Source organism: Contarinia nasturtii, unplaced genomic scaffold, assembly GCF_009176525.2.
Source record: "Contarinia nasturtii isolate CC-2019 unplaced genomic scaffold, AAFC_CNas_1.1 Cnas_scaffold_1371, whole genome shotgun sequence".
Classification (NCBI taxonomy): domain Eukaryota; kingdom Metazoa; phylum Arthropoda; class Insecta; order Diptera; family Cecidomyiidae; genus Contarinia; species Contarinia nasturtii.
The window spans coordinates 4,019,664-4,046,946 of NW_022198708.1; the positions used below are offsets into that span (position 1 = coordinate 4,019,664).

At 34.5% G+C, this 27,283-nt stretch overlaps 1 protein-coding gene across 4 annotated transcripts in view; it reads right to left on the reverse strand.

Annotated features, from left to right (window-relative positions):
- LOC116345768 (zinc finger MIZ domain-containing protein 1) overlaps positions 1-24,014 on the reverse strand; it is a 39,143-nt gene extending 15,129 nt beyond the window's left edge. The window contains exons 1-2 of one of the 4 annotated variants that reach the window (XM_031775439.1): positions 23,315-23,968; positions 22,757-23,216 (exon numbers count right to left, since the gene is read on the reverse strand). The gene's annotated coding sequence lies outside the window, so the exon portion shown is untranslated. Of the gene's footprint in view, positions 1-3,920; positions 4,099-22,756; positions 23,969-23,990 lie in introns of those variants that run through there. The other 3 variants (XM_031775438.1, XM_031775440.1, XM_031775441.1) reach the window with 3 other exon arrangements.
- Between the last annotated feature and the right edge of the window lie 3,269 nt (positions 24,015-27,283).

Genomic DNA, 27,283 nt, shown 5'->3' on the forward strand with positions numbered 1-27,283 from the left:
TTTCTTTTCCCTAAGTTAGAGTCTTTGCCACATTTAACAAACAACAACAACAATGGCAACAACAATAGCATCAGCTAAAGCATTACATTTGCCGTACGTTTGGCGTCTCATTACATATCATCGAGCGAATGAATTAGCAATGGACAATTGATATGCTTGCTGTTTTCATTCTGTGAAACTAACAAATTCGTTGATATAAATATATACACACATATTATATATATAAGTGCATTCACTACAGTCGGCTTCGATTCTCTTTTTCTTTCTTTCTTTCTTTTTCCTCTCTCTCTTCCTCTCTCTCTTTCTCTCTCTTTCTCTATCGCAGTCGGTTGAATTCTGGCTTTAATATTGCTCCGTTTTGTTCGTTTCATCCTTTTTTCTTTCTAATTGCTTTGCTACGTTATACGTTGCTACGTGCATCGATTCATCGGTTTGCTATTGCTGCTGTTATCCGCCGGACAAACAGTGAGAAATGTTGGAAAAAGCGAATTAAAAACATTCCGTTGTCATTCCAAAAAATCGCCTAACTTCTTCCTGTTTCAGATAAAGTGCATTCGATAATTCGATTTCGAGCAAAGTTCATTGGTGTTGCACTCAATATATACTAACTGCTAAGTATTTTACTTCGCTGTTTGTGATGCTGGTATGTGTGTGTCGGTATGTGTTGTAGCATACTCTGATTCTCTGTCGTTTTGCCGATTTTCATCGTCAATCCCAAATACGGTGATGCTCACACACCGAGACTTTGAATTGTGTGGTTCATTGCATATTATATTGCATCGGTCGTATCGGAAAATGTTGCCATTCAAATGGCAAATTTGAAAATGCGCTTAAGAAATGACAGACCCATGATATTCAGTATGAATTTATGTAAATTGTGCATTTGACCAGGGATTATGCATAGCTTTAGGATAGATTATCTAAATTTGTTTGAATCTGTTGTTTTGCTCTCTGCCTCATTACGATTTTCAATCGTCTATTTTTTTTAAATGGAATGCACACGTAAACTGCATACAATTTACTTCTCTATATCAATTTTTCCACTGTTGCACAATTTATACGATATATATTTAATTTCTCATTCTCTTCATAACATACACACACACATACATGTTCGAAATCCGTGAGTGGTTCAGTCAATAGATAAAATCGCACAAATTAAACAACGGCCAAACAAATGCAAAACAGAACACGAATGCGCTCCAATCTCGAAAACAAAGCAAAAAAATCGGCACAAGTCAACGGAGAGCCAGAGAATAATGGCACACAATGTGAGTGTTGGTTGCGATCGGTCGTAATGAACGGCATAAATAGTTCAATGGTTTGGCTGTAATCTCAGACGTTAGAATGAGATGGAAATCGGAAAATGTTTTGAAAGTGCTTAGAACACACATATTTTGTACAATTGTTATTGAAATATTTATAGAATAAAATTATCGACTGTGTGAAGTAACCGTATCAAAATTCGATGTAAAAGTGTGTGCGTGTATGTAAGATATATAGAGAAAGAGTTTGATGTGTTATTTGCAAGAGCGTACACAACGTATTCGGTAGATTCACTGATGTTGTAGTGTTCGACAACAACTAAATCGTCGACCTTTCTCTCTTGCTCGCTGCTTTTTTTTCGTGTGTGTGTATGTCTTTTTATTTGATTCATTTGCGTTGTGTGTGCCTATGTCTTTTTTCCCTCTATATGCGCCCGCGCGCGACTATGCATTTTATTTAATTCAGATATCTTCTGCATGATTTAAACAGAAGAAGACAAAAAAAAACAGCCCAGAGTGAAAAAGACCTGAGATGCATTTCCTTATCTCGCGCAGTCTCTTCTTCTTTTTTTGTACATATCTGTGCTTAGTTTCGTTCACTATAAATTCCAAATGTTTTCTCGTTGGACGACACAACTTCGTCCATTTCATTCTCTCTTATGCATAATACGCTGTAAAAAGAGATGAGAACTTGTTCACACACCATCCATCTATCCATCCACCGCACTCCGTGAAAAATCAGAGACTTTTACACACATATATTTTGTGTGTTGAATAAACATCAATAGCTCAAGTTCGATTGCTCTATGTGCAGCAGAAGCATCATCATCGTCGTCGTCGTTGATGTGCCGTTGTTACGTGGATATAGTATGTCTCTTCAGATATTCTTATTATATTTCATTGTTTGAAAATGTTCAGAATCGTATACATAGAACCGACAAAAATCAAAAATAACTTCTCGATATGCGAGAGAACGCATCGCTGTGTGACGTTGGAAATTGTTCAAAGTGAATCACGGAATTTATACATCGAGAATGCAAACATCAGTGTGTGTGCCTCTCTCTTTCTTATCTCTGTTGATGATGCTATGTTCTCTCCCAAACGATTCGATCGAAGCAATTATCAATGTTCGTTTGCAGCAAATGTCTTTGCTTCTTTTCGAAATGACTTTGTTGCTGTTGATTTTTTTGTTGTCGATTGCCTTTACATCATAGTTGTGCAAAATTGCGAAATGGCTCAGACGATCGTGTGTTTTTTTTTTTTGCAGACAAAGGCGTTATCGATATATGTAAATGTTCGCGCAGTATTCGAACTGTAGAAGCGCAATATCAAATGTGTGTACCTGCAAGACACTCGCACTTTTTTTGGTTCGGTGCGCGCTTCTTTCTTGTTTTATTGTTTATCTTTTTTTATCTCTTTGTCTTTCGTATATTCACAGGATAGTTTGTGTGTGTGTGTACGCGCGTTTGCGAACTTGTTATGAAGGGCCAATGATATTGTTTTTTCCGTTTTGCAGCAAACGTGTTGGCGTTGGTTTGCTTGATGACTCTCATGTATATATCCAACTGTTTATGCGAGGATTTTTGCATTTCTGTTGTGTTTGCTTGTGATTTGATTCCATTTCAAACTTATTGCACTTCGTTTTTTTTTCTTCTTCCACATCTTTTGCATTTCGTTCGGTGTGTATTCCATATGAAACATTTGCCCACGAAAAATGGTTGTTATAATAAACACGATAAACGATATATGTTCCTTTTTTTCAAAAGCGGCAAATGAAATCACTTAATCTCTCTTTCTCTGTTTGCATTCTTTTTATTTTTATTTTAAGCAAATAAATACAAAATCAAAATACGAAGAATAATAATCGGAGCTCTGAAAAATAATACACATATTTGAATTTGATTCTGTTAAACGCATTCTATTTTCTGGTCTTGTTAAGTATACCTTGGATCACTTATTCGATTGTCATGTGTGATACATTTTTTTTCATCCTTTGAATGGCTAATGAAACATTAATAAAACGCAATGAAATAAACATTTTGTTTGTGAACTAGAAATAAAAAAGTGTCGTTTTTTTTTGTTGCTCACTTTGATGCGCACTCGCTTGCGATACGAATATTCGATCGAGGTTATACTATGGAGGATTTCAGTAAATAAAAATACAAAGTGCGTGGTCTCCAACAGGAAGTGAGTAAGAGAGAGAGAGAGAGAGAGAGACATCAATTGGAGAACCTTAGTTGGTGCTATAATTTTTATATATTCGACACGAAAATCATTCGAACATACTTAGTTTGATGGCAATCCGAGGTAGACAAATGTCTATTGAATGCTATTGATTAATTTCATAACGAACTCTCTATCCAAAGAAAGATAACACACACGCTCAATTCAACCAATGAAAATTGACGATATATTCATGCTCATTTATCGATAAAGCCCATCAAAATAGCCTATATCAACGGCATCAACAACAACAAATTGTTTTCACGTCACACAAACATTTTTTTTTTGTTTATACATGAAATTCAAAAGAACGAAGAAAAAAAAGTTGTAATTATATAATTATAGTTTCCGAAGGTCAGTCGCAATTGAAAAATGTGAACAAAATCAACAAATTGAATAGCGCACAAAGTGAAATATTGAAAGCGTACGTACAATTATTCAAATGTGTTTGGCTGCTTATTTTTCTCCTCTTCGTTTATTCGTTTGTTATTTCGTCCGGGACACATCTACTATGCGTGTATATGTTAAAGCTCGTGATGGAAATGTAGGTTCGAGAGAGAATTATTGTCAATTTCGTGGCAATTTTTTGTGAATATATTGAGCACATATGCTATAAAAGAGCAATAATGAGGGAGAGAGAGAGAGAGAAAATGGTATATTAATACTATCCATTGAGCATTTATCTATATCGTATTCGTGAGATATCAACTAATATATAATTTGTAATTATTTGTTATTCCAATTCAGAGCTTTTGAGTTTATAGCAATTCTGTTATTATGATTTTTTATTAGAATTTTCTTGACAAGCTTTCGATTTTTGAGTTTCTATTCCATTTAATTCCAGTTTTTTTTTTTGTTCTGTTGTCTGAATGTTTCGAAGCAATTTCGTGTGTACAAGGGCTTTCTGAATTCACATAATTGTTTATTTCTGTACAGTAAAAAAACAATATTTGAAATAAAATCAAGGTGTGCAGAGTTCGACTGTTAAGCAATACAGCAAAAACGATAACAAATGTAGTTATAAAACTTCAAAATTTCAATAACAACTGAAAATGAATATATCGTTATTTGTTTCTATTTAACCGAAAACCATTTTTTGGGGAAAAAAAACAGAGGCAAATGTACTCCAGGAAGGCCCACAATATTCATTGAACAATTATTAAATAAGTGTATGTATGTGAATGTGTATTTTTTTCCCCGTTAAATGGCGCACACATTTTTTGCCTTCCTTGAATTGCGTATATCAAAATGCAAAACATTACAGATCACCGTTTTTTCGGTAAATTACGATTGAATTTTCATCGCATCACGCGCTCAGGTGAATATTCTAACATACTTGAATTTCATTTGACATATATTACGGCTTGTATATTATATACTTTTATATAAGTGTTTCCTATTTTTTTTTCCTGAATAATTAAATGCAGATATAAGCGAAACAAAAAAAAAACACCCAGTCACATTTGTACGTAGATACAATTCGATTATAATCAATAGTATATACCATAGAAATAAGTGTATGTAGCGAGTTACGAGCTATATTTCACTCAACGTGAAGGGTGTTTCAATAGAAGCGATTTCAAAAAGCGACACTTTGGTAATTCATCATAAACTTTGATCTGTGAAAATCATGAAAATCCATGACACTCCCCAGATAGATGTAAGAGAAAATCGATTCATCATGTTAGATCTGGACGCTAGAAATTGAAGTTGAAAATGTGGAAACTTCAAAAGCTGTCATTTTTTGTTTGATTTTTATCGTCTTAATACTTCACCAATAATCATTTCAAGCATTCAAAGTTAAGACAGTGATGTCAAATTTCATGTGGAAAGTTCACAAAGTAAGGGTTTTCGATAGGGTTTTCGATACACTTAGTATATGAATTGTCCAAACAAACCTGAATTTCAAAATACTTCCTATATTTGTCTCTTTTTACATTAAAAGTATCAATATAAAGTTACAAAAATAAATGCATTAATAAAATGGCAATATCATTGCACGCCACGGCCATTCGATTATGACGAATCAATTGTTTGAGCAAGCCATTGTCTTATCAACAAATGACAATGTTTATATATTTGCTGTGATATATGTCTGTGTGTGCAGTGAGCGCGCATTTTTCTTTTGTTCACTGATTTCGAAAATATGTGAAACTGAATGAATTTAACAAGAAATAACAGCGCACATAAATTCATTGTTTTTCTATAAATGGCCATTCATTTGACACCTAAAGCGTACAAAACATAAAATAAATGGTCTGAATCATATTAAAATGTGCTCCATATGTGTGTTCATATCGTAATGCGTCAATACAAGTAAACAGAATAAAGGTGTAAATTTCGCACCAATAAGAAGAAAAACAAAAAATCAGAGTATCGAGCTATTCATTAGAATATATGTGTCGCAAATAGCAATTATGTGCCGAACACGGCAGGTTCAAAGACAACAAACACGATCGACAAAATATCTATGTGGATATGTTTGAAAACACACACAAAAGTGAAACATTTACTACAAATCACCTGATGATAATGCGTAGTTTTCACCTTCACGTACATATATGAGTTCCATTTACAAAAAAAAAGAAGATTATTTGCGCAATTACTTTATCATTCACACCGAACCAAATAACTTAATGAGAATCTTATTCCAAATGATGTGAACAATAACAAAAAGAATTATTTCTTATCTTTTCTTCTGTTGGGTTCGGTCGGTAATAAACCGTTATATTGAACGACTTTGAACAGAACAAATTAAAAAAAACGCACATAGACTGCTTGCCGATTTTTTTTTTAAACAGTGAAACGATAATTGAAACCAGTTGTCGGCTAAATGCAAAAATTATTTGATCGCATTGACTTGGTTTTGTTCCAAATCTCTAATTCAATCGATAAAATGTGTATATGTGTGTTTGTTTGTTTTTCATTTTTTTTTTATTCTCGGCTTTTTATTTCGTCGTATTTTCACAAAATCATAATTACAACTCAATCGATTTTGTTTTTGTTGAGTGTGTGTTGATTTTGCGTTTTTTTTTTTATTTCTTCGCCGGGGTCTACGTGGTTTTATTTCTTCTTTATTTTGTTCTAATGTGCGCTATGTGCTCTCGTCAAATATATGTACGATGTGCTTGGTTTACGCTTTAAAAAAAGGAAGAATAAGACACATAAAAATGTTCATGTGTAAAGACTTTAAATCGTTATATGTATATGAATAAATATTGACGATTGTATGAATGTACGCTTCACCAACAGCACCGATATAAACTACTTTTTTTCTGTGTAAAAATAGCTCGGTAATAAATAATACGGTAACTCTTAGGCATATGTCGAAAAAAAAAATTGAAGTGAGAGATGGCAACCAAGGAATTAAAATGTACACACATCGAATCGGCAATCAGATCAAAAAACAGAGACAACGTGAGAGCGAGAGAGGGAGATTGAGAGAGGGAGGAAGAAAGAGGCGCAAACGAAAAAGAAACAAGGAGGCACAATCATCAGGCGAAACAGTACGCGCACAGGGAATGACTGTGTATAGAAGAGCGAAGATGGAAAGGGAAACAATCGAAAATAGAATTGAATATTAGTTTGAAATTAAAAGTGCCTTCAATTTTCTTTAAATAAATTAAAATGTTCAACAGAAAATAGAAAAAGTCAGCATTTAAAAATACGCAATTGAGTGCGTGTGCACTGATCAGAGTAATTCTTCTCATGACTAATGCTGTGAGAGAAACAAGGGAAAAAGAAGCGAGATATTCGTTGTCTAATGATTTCAACTGCAACACAAACAAGATCACACTCCACAATTTCATCGTTGGCCGCAACGATGATCTCCAGACTGACAGATCATTTTGAATTTTTACACGATATAGACTTTCGATGCATTATGCTTCGGTTACCATTGGATTTGCTTGGGTTATTCTCAAAGTAAGAAATATTTGAAGAAAAAAATTGCCAACTTTCCATACAATTTCATCGCTATTTGTGGAGATTCGAAAGGTCTTGGTAACTTCGGTTTTTTTTTTTTCGTTTCGAAGGGAATTCAAGGAAAAGGCAAAAAAAACGTACGCATTTTGTGTTGCTGTTGTTTTTCTGGAAAAATCGAAACATTCACCATGGAGTGATGAAATTGTATTTTTAGACATAATTGTAAATCGCATACTCTCATGTCGATCGTTAAAATTGTATGATTCTTTATTCATTTGACATCTCAACATCTCATTACAATATGTATCCACAGACTCAGTGTGATGCACTCAATCCATTATGTTAATCATGCCATTTTTTTTTCTGTTGTGCACGAGAATGAATGGAGGCTATTTAAAATAACCTTAGTATTTTATTGTTGCAATTTTTTCTTGTTGTAGTTGTGAAGGTGAAAGAGATGCCAAATAAAAATGAAGTGCATTTTTCTTTCGCAATGATTCTCCCACAAGTGCGTTGCTCAGTAACAGTAACATATTAATAATTGGCATTTTATGATCATAGCAAGAGAACAGTGCACACAATTTATGATCATTTTGTAGCGTTCGATGTTATTTGTTCGATCGACAAAGTCACAGCATTTGCCGGCGTTTTATATTTCGCCGTCTTTTGTTCGTTTTTTTTTTTTTTTTTTGGTTTTTTGCATCTTAAACATAAACCAAAGTAAAAGCGTATTTTCTGATGCATTGTTGCATATGCATGTAATTATAGGGGGACAGCGACAGAGAATGTGTGAGAGTTAGAATTCCTATGAATCGTATAAGCTTAGATCAGTTTCTGTTTGCACCAGATTTCGATTTGTCGGAATTTAGGTTATTAAATAAGATGTATACCGCAATGAAACTGACTTCGTTATTTGAAAACATTCTGAACACTTTTGTCATCATTATTTGATACGTTGATTTTTTTTCGCGAGCTCTCTACCTTTCTCATTCTGTCGCACTCGTCAAATTAAGATTCGAATTGGTAATTGTTCGTTACAATTTTCAATTTGCAGCTTGTTCATTGAGCGAATTTAATTTATTAGGTGCGTCATAACGATAAGTATACGCATATGCATACATGTCACATGTGTTATGGAAATGTTGTTCTGTTTTGGTTTTCTGTTCTACGAGATAAACAATATTTTTTGTTATTGTTGCATAAATAATTGCTGGCTATTCGACTCGAACCATTTGAAAACGAAGAAAAAAATTGATGAAAAAGGTTAAGATTCAACAATCTTGCACTTTTAAAATAGATAACCGATAAATGGCATGATATACAAAATGTTCGAGAACATGAAACGACAACGTTTGAAATGAAAATTATATAATTTGTTCTAGACATGAAGCGCTTAGCTTGTTAGAACGTATGTATGTGCGAAGCATGTGCGCTCGCGCATTTGTGCACCAATGTGCGCTCATCAATTCAATTGAATGCACATCCAGCTATCGTCGTCGTCGTGGCAGTCGCGTTGTTATTCCATTTAATATAGTCTCGATACTCATTTGCGAAAAAAAAAGATAATAATATATGCAACAACAACCGCCGCACAAATTTAATAATTATAGGTTTGATCATTGAAAAGAAGGTAAAACTAATAGACTGCAGGACAGTCACATGATTTGTATGGAACGGACCGCACCGAATCGATGCAAATTATTCAAATATTTTGTTGAGAGCGTTCTCCGCGCTTTGGATGTGCTGATTTTTTTTTTTTTTTTTTTTCAAATTTTTGTTTCTTCATTATTATTATATTTCTTTTGTGTTCCGTTTTGATCCTGTTGTTGTCATTCATAATGTTTTTGGTTCATGTATTTGCGTCTATAATGCACGGTGACATGTAAGGCATTGTCTATATCTGAATTGAGAGTGCCACGAACAATGAATTGAAATTTTCGAACCGGAGATTTGTATTACACATTGTTTTTCTCACTCACTGTGTTCTCCTTCACTGTTTGCGTCTCTCAATTCCATATTTGTCACACTTTGATTGCCGTAAATGTAGATGTTTCTTAGTCGTCCGACAAGAATAACAATAAATTGTCGATGAGAGGGAGAGAGCGAAAAAAAGTGTTGCATTTATAATGAAGATCAGCAAAAATCATACATTCAACCGATATGTCTAACATTTGGCGTCAGACACACACTTCACTATTCTGCCTACCCGATACTTGTGAGTGCGATTTGTTTTTTTCCTTCTTTTCTCCTTGCTGTTTGTGCATACATGTGAGATTTCATTCCACTTCTTTGATATCACAGTGTGTTTTATTCTCTCTCGCTTAGTGCTCACTTCTTTTTTTTTCTCGAAAAAATAAAGACGAAAAAATTGTCAACCAGTACGAATATATCGTACGGTATGGCACACGATATGCAGTAAATGACTTTGTCTAATTATGAAAAGTCTGAAGGTTATCGGTGACGCTGACGATGTCACGACAGAACGAATACACACAACTTGGCTTTCGTGCTTGTGTATGCGCCCGCCAGAACCAGTGAGAGAGAGAGATGGAGAGAGTGTAGCGAGAGAAAGAGAAATAACTCGAAACACCGAATGTGCGACAAGATAATTTCAGCAACAACAAGAATAACAACGCAAAGCAAAGCAGAGAAACAACAAAATAAGTCAATACACCGATGAAAATGACGGGAGTGAATAAAAAAAAAAACTTCACAGAAGAACAAAAGAACCTCGACAAATAACGTTCGAATATGATGAGCACGCTTTCGATTTTTGGAATAATATCATCAAAAAAAGCGACGAATAAAAATGGTCACATATTTTTTGTGTTCAGTCAATATTGAAAAGTGAAAAAGTCTACAAATATCGACTTATATGCGCAAACAAATTCAGTTGAATATTTCATTGAATTGTCATGGCTTTGGAATTAAATGCACCGACCTCCTCAAATCGATACAAAAAAAAAAAAAACAATCAACAACAACATAATTTTCGGATCTATTGAATTGGATAGCAACAACATATCGGGTTTGAGATTTCAACTAACAAACAGTGAGAATGAGCGAAAAAAAGAGCGACAAACCAGAAATTGTTTGATTAGTCAATGACAGTTGCTGTGTCCTTGCCAGTACATTTAAGATAAATTTAAATACCGAATCACGTATTTAGATTCCGAACGATTAGGTGCACTAATGTCACATGTAAAAGAACTGCTTAAATCAGCACAAGACACAGCCACCATGTGGTGTGATGGCACGACAACCATTCAACGCTTGTAAACAATACTAGTGATTGGTATTGGCGCGTACATGCCATTGCGCGACACATATGCGACTGAACAGAGTTCAAAGTTTTATGCGGTTGCAGACGATTTGGCTAAGTTTTTGCAACGTGTTCCATTCAATCAATGAATCGATCTTCTTCTCTCCTCTGCATTTTATTTATGTTGTTGATTCAATTCGAAGATTTGTCGCATTCTTACCAGTCGCATTGATTTATATTTTATCGCTGTTTGTCGACCTGTTTCCATTTCGAACATGGTTTACGATGAATTATGGACGATTGATGGATGAGATCGCCAAAGATCGATACCCCATATGCATTCAGAATGGAGAGATAGAGACACACAATAAAAAGAGAATGTGGCGTTGTTGTCATCGATATTCCCATTGATGAGGGATTTATTTCAAAACACCTTCAAATTGTGTGTTATTTTAAATTCATCGAGAGAAAAAATAAAATTTTTGCCCAACTCCCGTGTGCGATCGCACCGGAAACGCGTGTTTTTTTTTTTTGATATGGCTTTTTTTCTCTGACTCTAAGAACCCTGACTTGAATTCCATTCACAATCGTCTCAAAAATCGAAAAAAAACTAGGGTAAGTTTGTTTTGTCTACTCGATTTGTGAACAGGATGTCATAATTCCTCAACATCAAAAGAATGTTTTTCTACCTTTTTGTATGTGTAAATGTGTGTATCTGTGAGTGTTTGTCTCTCATGTTGTGTTTTTTTCGTCAGTTTTTGTTTTCTTTAAGTTTTTGATGAACTCAGCAACAACACAAATTTTTGAGCACACACAAACATACATAACAAACTGTAGTCATAATATCATGATCGCATTGAAATAGCGACGTAAATTTTAAATTGATTGTGAACGTGTGCGCTTGAATAACCGAAAAACACCTTTTGCAGATGCATTTTTATAACCGCCTTAATTGATGTTATTCATTCTTCACATATCATCCCGAAGCCATGAGCACATGTCATTTGAAAATAATGCGCTGTGAGCGCATTTAAGAGCAGCTCTTTTTCGATTCTTTCACATTCGGTTAATGGAATTATCATAAATAATTTTTGATTCTTGAGCGAATGAAGAGAGAAGGAGAGAGAAATTTTCGTGTATAAAAAATGTGTTTTCATTTTTGGCAGGTTTGTCAAAACTATTATTATCATTAGATATGATATTTACAATGAATTTGTTAATGTCATTATAAGCGCATACATTTGCTATGTGAATTGTTATTATTGTGTATGTTCGTCCAGTTCGAGTGTTGTGTTCTATACTATTGTTGTCACTTGGGAATTTCGGTCGAATCAAATAAGTGAAATAGATATACCCGTGAATTTATCGGTGTTTACTGATGTCTCTGCTGTCCCATTTACCGATTCCACGCCTAATAACCTTTACAAATCAGATTTGTGATCAATATTTAACAGATTCGAGGCAACAAATCGACCGAAAACGAAACAAAATACGAGAAAGACAAAAATTTCGATGTTATGTACATTCATTTTTCGACGGACGCTTTGAAGTACAATATTAATTACATTGTTTTCCCTTCTCACCGTTTTGCTGCTGGTGCTGCTGTTGTTTGCTTACTTATTGTTTGTGTTTTCGAATCAAATCGAAACGAAAACTGTATATGCGATATTCAAGTTGCGACGCGTCAAGTAGATAAATCACGCGAGTTGCTGGAGATGTGTATTCGTTAAAGTGTTCAAAACTATCCCGTCAAGTAGTATACATAAGCATTAACCTTTCCGTAAACCTAATTTTTCAACATTTTCGTACGTATTTCGGTGTATGTTTTTTTTTTGTTCTTTCCCTACCTCCCTCTCTGTATCTATATTTCATTTATCGTTGCCATCGACGACGTACGAATTGTATATTTTTTTCATTAAATGCGACAACAAAACAAACCGTGTCGAACTATTGTGTATATGGAGAACATAGACACCACAGCAATATATTTTTATACTGCCATTCAATGAGTATGGATACAACGATGTCGACAACAGCGAAGAAGACGGCGACAACGACGACGCCAGTGAACAAATTAAAATATAAAGAGAAAAAAAATACATGCACAAACAAAGAAATCATGGAAAAAAAACGTTTAATTTAACCTCAAAATATGAACGAATGAATAACAAAATTTGAAGCGAACAACAGAAGAAGCAGAAGAAGAGAAAAAAAACACTCACACACACACAGCGACGATACACTGAAATAAACTGCTAGAGAAAAACTTATACAAATTATATAAAAATTTAGAAAAGCACATTGAATGAATGTGCTATGGCCTCTCTTTATTTATGCTGTTGTAACATGTATTTTCAGCATTATTTTGATACAGTTACGTATTTTGTTCCATTTTCAATGAAATGCGATCAACAACAACAACATTCAACCGACAATCGCTGACAATGAGTGCGACTGCGACAGCAATGGCAGTATATCAATATCGGGCGACAACAAGAAAGCAGCCCAAACAAGAAAACCATCAAAGACACACCATCGTCACGGACACCAAAAGAACAGAAAAGTATTCAGAACATGCAAGCATGACCGGTCGAACACATGCTCAACTCAGCCATATACCCAAATGAAGAATTTTTAAACAGCATATGTCCATATTTAATTATTTATTGAAAAATTGGTTTGGTGGAAAGCGCAATAAATATTACACACCGGTGAAGGAGAAAAAAAAATAAGGCGCTTACACACAAATTCCGATGAATACCCGAAAATAAAAATAATTTCAATTGTAAAGAGAAATTAAGCTCAAAACACAATGACAGGAGATGGCGAGAAAGAGATAGATAACAAAAATAAAAAACAAAAGGAAAAATTGACCAAAGTGAACGAATTGAATATCCAAATTCATGGATAGTAACAAACGGCCAAGGAGTATGTGGCCACGAACCGAATTGAAATCAAAAGGAAAGGCGAGCATATGCATAATAAATACGTGACCAGCCGAACATCGATGATGATGATGAATCAATGGGCCACAAAAGGTATAAATAAAATGCACACACACGCGCGCGCGTAACGAGGCTCAACCGAAAAAAATGGGTAGCAAAAGACTCAGAGATAAAAAAAAATGTAAGAAAAAGTCAAAAAGGAGACAAAGGACACCTGACATAAATGGCATGAACAAATATATCTACCACCGATGTCTTATTTCGATTATACAATGGGATTGGCCACAGTAAAATCAGACGAATGTACCAACTGGAGGCACGTGCACCATAAAAAAAAAACGAGAAACAGATTGAAAATTATACGAAAATCATACTAATTGATTTTCAATTTCGGTGCGTATATTCTCTTATTTCGTCATCTTTGCTGCATTCTGTGTTGTATATCTTGAAGGGCTTTCCTCGCTTCATTTCGAATGTTTGTAATATTTTCGAAACTCGATTTCGAATGTGCCGTCATTATCAACAACCATAACACATTAAAGTGCATTTGGCGAGCACTCTCAATAATTGGCACAAGAGATAATTTACAGAAATTTTGCAATTGTTATGCAGACAATCTCAATGTGCATTAATTCGAACAGAACCCTATCAATATTTCATAGAGTTTGTGATTTTGAGTTTTTCTCCCGCAAGACAATAACAAATCAAGTGAATGGAGGGAGCGAGAAAGGAAAATTCCATTGATTTACTTTGCGATTACTTGCACACTAAATTGAAATCAAATGAGAGATGAAATTGTGTATCGATGCTTGTGGGTCGCATTCGTATGTTGTTGCCACGCAAGAAACAACAAAATAACAAAAAAAAAGTAGTAATAATAAAATTAAGTAACTATAAAGTGTTTTGCTTTTCCCCACAGTCTCTCTTTCTCTCCCCCTGTGTGTCCCATCGACGTTGCGACGCGGCTCAGCCAAGCTCATATTTCGATTTATAGAAATAAACGATGGCGAATTGAACGATTGGCATCATTGGCAAAGTAGAAGAAGAGAGATAGAGCAAAAAAAACGTTGCAATACATGGCCACTATATTCATTGTATAATAATGTATGTTTATTTTGATCGTTCGAATCGCTTTATCCGTGTAGAGCCGTGTGTTCACAGCACATACAAATTATTTTAACGACGACTGAATCGAATGCGAATAATCGCTTTGCACGATGTAACACTACATCTATACAAATAACGATATTCGGAACTTAGAAAATCAAACAAAAACCAGTTAGGTACTGGCTTTAAGCAATAAAGCAGCACAATTCAGTCTCTCTAATTTTGTCTCTATCTCGCGCTGCTTTTTTCCCTACTTTTTGGCTGCTGTCTACGATTGAACGCTTCAATAACAAGAGAAAAACAAATGAGTTCAATTTGTTTCGAAGACCATTCGTAAATTGAATGGCTAGATGATTTGTATGAAACTATAAAATTTTACCGAAATATATTGGGAGGAAATTGATCATTTCAGAAATTTTGGACATTTTTTTTTGGTTTGGAGTCACTTTTCGGTAGACTTTAAATCGATACATTTGTGGCACTTGAAAAACAATTCTTTGCTCGTGTGGAAAAAAAACGTGCCATGGAATCCAATATCCATAGTTTAGAAATTCATAGCAGCTTGCTCTCTCTCTCTCTCTAGTTTCTCTTTCATTTTAAAAATCTGATTTGTTGAATTTATTGTACGATTTTCAAAACGTGTTCGTCATTCACGATAAAACCATAAACGATTCTTTTTGCAATTAGATGAATTCAATTTGCAAGACAATTGTAACAACCGAAAATGAGAGAGAGAGAGAGAGAGGCAAGCACAAAAAATAAAATAAAACAAATAAGTAGTTTTGCAGCTATTGTGATGTTCAATATTGTTTAAAGGTAGACGTGACATATTTGGGCTCATATGCAAAACACAAACAAGGAATTATTATATTCGCGGCCGTTTGTCTGATTTTATGATATGTATATGAGTGTGTATTTTGTCGACATAGATCATTGTTTAACATGTGCTGTTTATGTCGGCCCCAAACCAAAACGAAAAAAAAGCTAAATAACGGCGACAGCAGCCGCGGCAAACAAATTCAAATGAAATGCAAAGCCTCGATCAAGAGAATTTCACGGTGCAACTGTATACAGGTGCAAACGATATATTGGAAATAAATAAACCTCAACAGACGGTTTTTGAAATAGAGAGAGAGAGAGAGAGAGAGAGAGAGAGAGAGAGAGAGAGAGAGAACAACGTGATGTCGGTGTTATTTTCGGTGCGATGTATATTGTGTCGCCCTGAATGCACCCGAGGTGCAAACACACAAGCACATTTCTATATATTATATTTGTACGCTCGCATCAAACGTTGTGTATTGTCGACGCTATGAAATTCTATAATCATTATCATAATCGAATGCAGAACGATTACAAAAATAGTAGTGGTTCATTTTGTTATTGTTTCTATTCGCTTGTGATTTGTTATTTGCTGCAGTTATCTCTCTCTTTCCTTCTTATCCCATTTCTCGTCATTTTCTTCTCGGTCTATTGCATTTTTCGACGACATTTTGTGCAACACATTTTATGTACACACGATTTACAATCATAATAAACTGATTGGTTTGTTCGGTTGGCTGGTATAATTCAAAAATTGAGCAGATTTGTAGTTTGCTACTCGAAAGAGTACTTGTGTACATGTGACGCGCACACGGTTCGGCTATATTTTTTCGTATAGACAAAATGTTCGAATTCGGTATTCGCTAATAAATAATATATGGCTTTTCAGTATGTCGGCATGTAGTCGTCGTCGTAGTTGCCGTCTATCGTCGTGAATTTGAGTTGTTGTCGCGCGCGCTCTAACTCTCGATATATGCATTGCACTAATGCTGGATTGTACTAATGCTGAGCAAATTGTTAGCATATATACAGGGGGGATATCGTATGCGACATTTTATTAGCCAATTATAATAAAATGGTTTATATTCGAATGTTTTGTATACGAAAATGTGATAAAGGAGTTAAATGCAAAACAATGACAAAAATAACGCAACAAATTATATCAATAATATTGGGTGTTGAATTCACGCAAAAAAAAAAAGATTGCTTTTCCAATAGATCAGTTCATTCTCTTACATACATAAACCATAATGCATACATAAACCATAATGCATACGGAAAATACGAATAAGCCCACGGCATGAATCGAATACCAAAAAAGAGATTTATACCATACTGACAAACAAATCGATCATATAATATTTTTGCCATGCAAAAACATGTCGCGCATACATGCACTAGACGACGTTATCATTCTGTATCATTTAACCATTAAAAATGATACACATTTTTGAATGTGCGCTTTGTTTGCACCTTGTTCGCTTGTAGGTTCTGGTCGGCGCAAACCCCGAACATTTACCCATTCATTCGCTCAATCATTTGCTCATTCGGTATGACCGTTTGTTCGCGAACGGATAATCACACGCGTGTGCGTTCTCTTTCTCACACTCGAGACACAGTACACACTCATCGGCAGTGCACTCATCGACAGTGTACATTGGCATATCGGTTTTAATTTGAGCACATTTTTAAATGACCGCTTATTCACTAGGTTTGAACAGCATGTGTGAGTGTGCAAATCAAATTGCATCGAATGAAGTTCGCGCAGAGCGCCGTTGATTTTGTGTGAGGAAGCAGCAACTCGATGCATAATTATAAATTATTATTATAAAATCGTCATAATTATGCATCCATATTAATATTATAACATCTGAATGAATTTATATAAATAAAATACGGTACGAACGGGCTTTCCAAAAAAGAATTGAGAGACTTTTGTCCCCTGTTTTGAAAACACATACAGGCGCATCGCGATATTGAATGTTGTTGAATAAACAGGCTTTTGTATTTTTAGAAGCGTTGATTTCGGTCTTTAAACACATCATCAATTCGTATTTGGTCACCGTAAATTTTACGTTTTGCTAATAGCAATACAAATAGCATATCGTAGATATATGCATTTGGGGGTTTTGGACAAAATTTTCATTGCAAAAAAAAACACACACACACATACACATACAGAGAGAGATAGACCTTCGGCGATTTAACATATAGCCTGCCTATGTACAAAAACGATGCAAAATTGTTTAAACGTATACACACTCATTGAATAAACTACTCGTAGCAACAATATTATAGTGTTATATGGTAGTGCAAAAAATCATTGTCATAATAATTACGTTTGATTCGCGGTCGCAATGCATATAGTGACTGCATAAAATTATAAACATATACATAGGGATTGAGTGTGTGCTTGTGCTGCTGTTCGCTTCTGCTGTGTTTCTTGTCTATATGCTTTCATATTCATAACAATCATTTCGACAGTACAATTGACGAATACGATGAAAACGAGAACACGGTATTGCACGCGGTACAATATGAAGTGTAATGCTCAATGTGTGCGCATAGTTTGAATCATTTGGAATTATTATTGTTATTATCATGGAATTGGCTGCTGTTGCGTTGGTTTTTTTTTCTCTCTTCTTCTTCGTTTTTTCTCCTGTTCTCTATTTAGTTGAACATTTGCTTGCTGGTTTATTTTTTTATTATTTTGCAGTGGCAACAACAGCGACAGTAATTCCTTTCCACTGTGAATTTTCAATTGGGATTGTATTCCACAATATATCAGTATGCCGACGAACGAAATGAGGTAAAATAAAATACGAAATATAAAATCGTAGAAATGTTACTTAGTCGTACAATCACCGCAAATCAAGTTCTTTCTTTTCAATAACAACGAAAACTACTTGAATAATAGTAATCACAAAATACACAGTCTCGAAACACACACACACACACCTTCAGTTCAGAATTGCACATACACACACACAAATACAGCTGCGTGACATGCAATTGAGATAGGCACCGTTTTTTCCGTTAAGCAAATACACGACAATGTTTTATATATTGATGACTGCGACGGCGGAAAAATATACGGTATCGTAAAAAAGGTGCCTTTTTTAATGTCATTTTGAAAAATGTTCAACTACACTCACAGCCGATAATACGATAATATTTTGCTGTAATATGTATATTTCGTTGTTATTGGCATATTTTTTGTGCGAAAATCACATCGCGAGATAGTGATCGTTGAACATACCAATGGAGAGCGCCATCCAATGTGAAAATCAAATCAATGGAAAATACCACTCGATGTTTTACACATTTAAATAATATTCAAAACATATCCCATATATTCAATAATATGCAGTTTTAATTTATCGTTTGGCGTTTAATGTGAAGCTGTGTATGTCTACTCTTTTTTCGCTCTCTGTGTATACTGTTTAATTCATTTTTTTTCGCGTATGTTCATGTGGTGCTTAAATTGAGCCCCCTTTTCCTCCTTTTCCCATTCAATGTTGACTTTTCAAAAAAAAATTTGGTCCCACTGATTCCACTGTTTTATACTCTTCGAATGGCATAATTTTTTTTTGGTTTTCATTTGCGAAAATATGATATTGCCTTCAATCAATGAATGTGTGTATGTAGCATTTTTTTTTGTTTTTGTACAACTCTTATTTGAACACTCGCGCGCGCGTTTCGAAAATACAATGCAATCTGTGAGTGTGTACGCGCATTGCAGAGTGTATATTTGTTGTATGATATCCAAATGTGTATCACGACTATAGCACATAAATTGCTGGCATATCTTTAATCCAGTGGTTTAAAACGAATGCCGCGCACAATGACTGAATGATGCAGTTCAGCGCGCTGTTTTAAAAAAAAAGGTATCATAAAAAACCAACAACAGCAACAGAAAAAACAACACACATCAAACCAAAGACCAGCTAAACAGCACACGTCGCACAACATATTGCGAGCAAAAGAAAAGCAGTTGTTCTGCCCGTGCACATTGGCTATAGTTTTTTTTCTCGATCTCCCTCTCTCTCTCTCTCTCTCTCTCTCTCTCTCTTCAATTTGAGTATGTGTCTGTATTTTCCTTTCATTTGTTTTTCATTCAATTTTTTAATAACATTTTTTTTTTCTCGTCAAAATGTGATGCATTATTATTCTGCTATTGAGGTTTATAAAGTAGCTGTGGGGATGCCATGATGCAATTCAATGACTGAATATTGTAATTGTATGAGGCGGCATTTATAAAAGTAAAGATTCGTCTTTGGGTTTCCTGTATTTCGAAAAACATCAGATTTTTTTCAAAGTGAGCAAAACAGCTCAGAAGGTTAAAAAACGAATGATTCGATAGAATTGCTTCTGTATAAAAAAGACTGAAGGTTGATAATGATGCCTCATTTTAAGAGATTCCTTTTGTCATACCAATTCTAACAATCAAATGATCATAATTATCATTATCCGATATTACGAATCCCATTTCTACGAATCCCATTTCTATTAAATGTTACCTGTTCAACATTTTCATTGGTGCCATTTCAATAATTTTGTTTTCGGTGACCGTTTCGGTTACTTTTTAGAATTAACCCAAAACTGATAGACATTCATTCAAAACGTGCACGACCAATTCAGTTTCAGGGGATCAATGACAACAGTCCACGTGCTATAAAAAAAAAAACCAAGATACTGACTCACATTTTAAAAATGTACTTTGCTAACCAGAGGTCAAGATACCATATATACGATATAATTGTTGTTGGCTGGGACAAAAGTCGACTAAGAAATAATTCGGATCGCTTCTTGTTCACACAGAATGAATTGGGAAAAAAATTGAATCGCGATAAGAGATGAATGGTTAAATGAAACCTATGCAAGAAAATAACGGCAATAGGAACGGATAAAAAAATGTGCGTGTGTGTCTGATGAGAAAAAAAATATCAAAGAACATTTCATGTTTCGCATGAAAGAAAAGAATGGAAAAGTCGTTGGCGAATAAGATGGAAGGTTACTTTTGCCTTTTTATTCATCCACTCACTCTCAATCATTTGACAAAAGATACATAAAAAAAAGACCGAGAGACGGAAAGCATGAACAAAAAAACCAACAAATAAAACACAATAATTTGCTGGTTTCATATTTTCTTTTTGTTGCACGTACCCAAAATAAGTTTGAGAGTCTACGGAGTATCCAATAATATATTCGTTTACAGAGAGTGTGTACGCGGCGGATTCAATTTCATTATATATACTTTTTTCGGTTTATTTTTGACTCGATTTTTTGTCTTCTTCTTCTTCGTCATCGTGCAACAAAAGGATGAAGAAAAAAATATGAATAAGCCCGTGTTTCACACGGCATTTGTTGTTTTCCATATACATACGAATAAATCGAACGCATGGTCTACGTGTGTAAAGCGGCTTGTCGAAGTGCAGGGATTTTTTTCTCTCGTGTTATCCTTATTCACTCTTTTCAATTCTCTTTCTCTCTCTCTCTCTCGCTCTCTCTTTCTCTTGGTCTGTGTCTATGTTCGTCTTTTTTTTCCGCTCTCGCTGGATTTTTCTTTATCAGACCGACGAAATATATAAACAGTGAGAAAAAAAAAGAGTTTTGCACACACATAAATACATAGTGGAACCAATACCACTGTATTAAACATGCTCACCCCTTTTCGAAATAGAAGTATAGGTCCGCTCGCTGTTTTTTTTTTTGTCTTCTTTCCTTTCGCCACTCTTTATACACATATCAAATTTTGAGCAAACCGAAGAGGATTTTTTTTTCACAAAATGTATAAAAAGCAATAGCGACGAATTTTCTAATATCGTCTCTTTCAACCGCATTGCCTTAGTTTTTTGTGTATCGTACATTATGGGTATGCAAACTATGTGTAGTTTCAAATAGTAAGTGGATCCATAGTGAGGATAAACACCAGTACATGTAAATAAATAATAGAGCTGCATGATCAGGAGCATTAAAGGTATAGACGAGCATATATACACAAATTAAAAAGGCGAACATACTCGATTCGGAATATAACACAGAAAATGAATCGAGAGAAAGAGAAAAAAAAAATTATAGTTAAATCACACATGTACCAAGAGTGTGTTGAATGTGTATATTGACTGAGTGCTATATAACAATAAATAAAGAAATGAGAGCGACCGGGTGAAAGAAAGTAAGACTGAGTGAGCAATAGTATTGACGATATGGTATCTTTGGAAGAGAGGTCAAATTTATTTGTTTCAAATGTATTGCTTTCGTATTGTCACTGTTATATATGTACATATTATGGTACCATCATTGCATGGCATGGTATGGCATTGCTGTTGCCACTACTTCTGGCTCTTTTAGTTTCCATTAGTCAATTTACTCACTGTTTATTTACGCGCTTTGACTATTTCTCTCCCATCAATTGAAAATGGTAAGACGAGGAGGATTCATGAATTTTGTGTACATATTTTGGTCTATACTGGCGCTCTATCACCGACATCGTTTCTACTGTCGTTACTGTTGCTGCTCCTACTACGATGCTCTTGTTATGGTCGTTGTGTTGTATTGTTGTTTTTGTTGTTGTTGTTGTTGCTGGGTATTTTTGGCATTGTAATATATTTCGTATATTGTGTCTCCTTACTCCTGTTTTGATATCAAGAGCAAATAGTCCCCCACACACACACACATACATAATGTATGCATGTGTATATAGTATGTATCTTGTAAAAGATATTGTCAGAGCGATATAATGGAAAATGTGAATGGAGAATGCGAATCGAGAAAATCAGCATGAAACGTTTGGGCGTTTAGTGAAAGCCATATGTACATGTATTTTGTGCAATACAAATAATCAAATTGACGACGATTTACTCGAAGGATCGACGAATGTATGTATGGTTTTTTTTTGTCACAGCACATTCACTCTATTACAAAGGCAACGAATTAAAAAATCGCAATTCATTTGATACAAACAATTTACATACATTCGGTTGTTTTTTCTTGAACCATGATGGAAATGCATCGATACATACACATGATTTTAATATAAACAAATGCAAATATGACAGTTCATTCCACGTGAATTTAAACAATACGTTTGCTTTCGGTTCATGACACTTTTCAACAATACCGAACGACAAAAAAAAAATTACGTTGAAACTTTCCCGGCAGTTTGAACAGATAAAATAAAAAGAAAATAAAACTGTTCTAAAACTTACCGAAAATCATTATTTTTGAGTGTATCCGTTAAAAGCCGCAAAAGGTAAATATCAACTGAACGATTTTTTTTTAAATAACAATAGAGTTGCTTTTTTATGTCTGTGTTAGTCTTTAGCAGAAGTTAGATAAGCAATGTTCACAATTGATGTTCATATGGAATTTAGTTTAATAAACAAACACACCATAAGCATTTCTCTATTCCTTTTCTGTTATGTTCATTGAAAAAAGCGCGCTTTTTTTTCAAGTTTTACTCTTCTTTCATATGTTCATTGGTTGTGTGCTGTATTTTGTTTTCATATGATGTTTTCTCTTTTCTGTTATATTCATTAACTCTTTTCCATTCATAAAATAGTGAGCCAAATGGATAGATTGTTTTATATGCTATTTAGAATGTGGTTAACGATTGTGCTTTTTGTTTTCTTTTGGTCCTATTCGTTCGTTAGTATTGTTGCTTTTCTTCTATCGAGAAACAAAATGTATTTCTACTTCGTTGATATTTTTATTTTAATAATTATAGAATTATCACCACTCGACCAAACAATAAAGGAAAAACTCACTCAAATTTCACTCTTTTACTCATGTTTTCCCTGTCTTCGAACTGTATGCACTCTGTTTCATTGCTCTTTTTCTATTTTCTCAATTACCAATATTAACTGTCACTTCTATGTCAATCGTTCTCACTCTTGCTTTATCAACCGTATGTTTTGTGGTATAATTATTTTGAAATTCATGCATTGAAACAATAACATTGGACAAAATTCAATACACAAAAATCGTTTCAATGCAAATATTTGTTTGTCGTTTTATTAAAAGACGGTGTATCAAAATGAAATGTATATTAATTTAAATTGTTATCGTTTTTTTCTTCATTTTCTGTTTCATCGAAGTTAGTTTTTTTTTATATTTAATATTGCCTGAATTGCAGGCCGAATCATGAAAAATAAATAAATTTTGTGTAGAATGTGTAATGAGTGATTAAATTGGTATCGTAATCAATCGATCAGCGGAAAACGAATACATATAATTTAGTGTGTGTGTGCGTGTATGTGTTTTCTTTATTTCTTCTTTCGGTTTCAATTCGAAGCACATTTAATGAAAATCAAGGAGATTTTTCCCGATTTGTTCGTTTATTATTATTTTTTTTTTCATAAATATATATACATTTTTTTTATAAAATCGACAAAAAGTTAAATAATTCACTAGAGATGTACTATCAATTTCAAATACACACACCATATACGTCCATTTAGCACACGATATGACAGCAGAAAAATGTGTATAAAATAACAAATTGTTCGACAACTGGCACCCACAATATCGAAAACGTTTATCTGTTCGATGTCAAAAATGAACTGAAACTACGAGGTGTAGAGCTGAAATAAAATGTTCAAATTATCAAAAAGAGGCACACAGAAGAGAGCAGCAAGCAAGCAAAACCAACGGTGTATACAAAACACTAACAGCAGTAGCAACAGCAGCAACAGCAGCGGCAGCAACGGAGACGTCGGCAACAACAGCAGCAGTAACAACAACAACAATAACAACAATACGTACACATACCTCGCATCGCATAGTACTTTGGGTTCGTCGGAAATCGGCCTCTTGTCGCATTATATCGGTTTAAATATTTGTATATCGACAATATGTAAGGCAAACTATATACCGAGGGAGAAGTGAATAAAAAAAGAGACAGATACACACATACAGAATATATATGTACTGAGTGCGTTGTGAGCATTCGACGTTCGACCGCTTCGGCACCGTTGAACGTGTCGACCGAACGACATGCGATGTACGACGTGCGATGTGCATTGCTTTAAGTTACATACAAACAAATGGCACTGAAAATCTGTTTGAATCAATGGTAAATGTTCTCTTTCGCCACCACACCATTTTATAAACACATGAAATGAATATTTTTTTTAATCCCAAAAAATAATTTGAAAAGAATGTTTATTTACAAAAAATGTAAAATTTGAATTATTGTAAAATAAAATAAAAAAATTTTTTTTGAAATTTTTTGAAATTTTTTGACGGATAAAGATGTTGAATCCCATTGTGGCAAATACCATATTCATCGGTTGATCTTATTGTATGTATCTTAAGAGAAAAGACTATCACGGCATCAGATACATGCCGTACTTACATTTTCGAAATCATTTTTAACAATATATAGAAGAGCGCTCAATCATGACTATATGGTTTGTATGCTTATACAATATACGTATTGTATGAAATGAATGCGATGATGATATTACTTTGGTCACCATACTCTCTAACACTCTCTTGTGCACGCAACGATGATATTATTTGATGGAAAGCGTGTGCGCACATCAACAGTCAATGTACAGTTTCAATATATATAAACATATATAAGCGACGTACGGACAACGGCCGTAACGCAAATGAAACGCACGCTTTACATGTACATTATATTGTTAATCATACGACTGTCTTTCTTGACGGCAACTACGACCGAACAAAACGAAAAGTGCGAGCAAAAAGCAACGATAACGATTCAAAGAGTGAAACACATTCAAGCTATTTAGTAATAAGCTGAAAACCGAAAACAACAACACACAGATATAAACATTCGAATCGAGTAACAGCAGCAACAGCAGTAATAACATCAGCGGCGTTACAGTTTGCTTACCGTCATCACTGCATATATCCACAGATATAACATAGCATATGAATACGTGTGACGATTAAATAATAGGGTGGATCGTAAAATAATCTATTCGACTTGTAGTTTCCAATTGGTTGAAATGGGATTTTTTTTGTTGTGGCTGAATAAATGTGTGTGTGAACTACTTTGGTGCAACTCAATTTGTAGATACGCAAATGAACAATTTTGTTGATTTATTTGTTATCGGTTGAATCGTATAGATATTGTAAAAATTCACTGTGAACGCAAACTTAATGCGATAGCCAACCATATTAATGAAGATACCATATATATACTTATCTGAAGCACTTAGTGTAAATATCATTCCATTGACAATAAATGACACCCATTGATTTTTATTCATATACGAGACACATATGTATGATTTTTTGTACGTTTCTATTCAATCTATTGCCAAGAGTAAATATTATTCGTGTAGTTGAAATTATTGCATTGTTTAATGATTTTTATGGAATTCATTACTCTTACCCCCAAAAAATTATGCCCACTAATTGGCCAATGACAGATGGCGCACACACATACATACACAATGCAACAATCATTTACTTCTGATCAGCATATAATCTGTCACTTACATTATTCGAAGGAGAGCGGAGAACTTCTGCCCTACATTTCAAAATCTTTAAAATTCAGTTTCGGTTTTACCAAATAAACACAAATCTGTATGCAAAACTGTTATTATTATTATTATTTGTGAAAAACAACAGACACTTCGGTGCTTGACCTGGATTATTTGCTCGTCTCTCTCTGTGTGTGTATCGGCAATGTTGAATCTGCCCGATTTTACTTTCGCATTTGATTGACATCTGTAATTGACGTCACACTGTTACTTCGCAACATCAGTGTCTTTTTATTGACAAGGTCCATCCAATGACATTTTAGGAAAAAAAACAAGCTTTTGCCGATGCAAAAATAATCTTCGTCGTCATATTTTCTGTTGCATTTCTCTCTCATTATCTCCCTCTATTTGTCACTTGTCCCGAAGATCATATTTGCATAAGTGGTTTTTAAGCTGTCAATGTTCAATTTTGATGAAATGCTGGATGGACCTTAACGTTGGCACCAGCAATCAATTCGTTCCCAAAATGTTCGCTAAAAGGAAAGTAGAAAATTGCAACGAAATACATGGTCAGTTGTACAATGTAAATGCCATCGTGATGAATCATAATAGACACAATTCCTGTTGTTATGCAATTTTCACCTATAGCGTTTGGAGGGATAAAAAAAACAGGGATATGTATTGGTGCATATATATTGAATCGAATATTGTCGTTGGCAACGATGTGAACGAAAACACGAAATAAAGAAACGATAGTTCGCGCTGGTGTGTCACACAGCGTTGAATGGGATAAGGCAAAGCATATTTTGATATAATCAATTCGTAAGTGGAATTTGTGCGAATCGATTTGGAATAGAATTATTGCGCGCGCGATTGACGAGTCTCGCAGCTAAACAATTTGAATTGTCGCGCCGCTGCTGTTCTACCGTCACCATCATTGTCACCATCATCATCGTTGTCGTGGTTGTCGTCGATTGCCGACAAAATATTATTATGCTTACATATGAAATTCATATTAATTAATAGCACAAGCGTATAGTAGCACTTTGTATGTGAAACCCTAGTAAAACCAAATATTCCATTATCCCCGCAGGCGTTGACTTGAATTGAATCACATACATAAATAGCAAAAAGGCGACTACAAGAACATTTATAGCACCAACGGCCACAATGTGAACAACAACCACGGTTACAGAGCGACAGCAAATAGCTGGCTGATCGAACAGCAGTGAAGCAATAACAACAACAACAGCAACAGAAGGAGAAAGAGACCGAAAA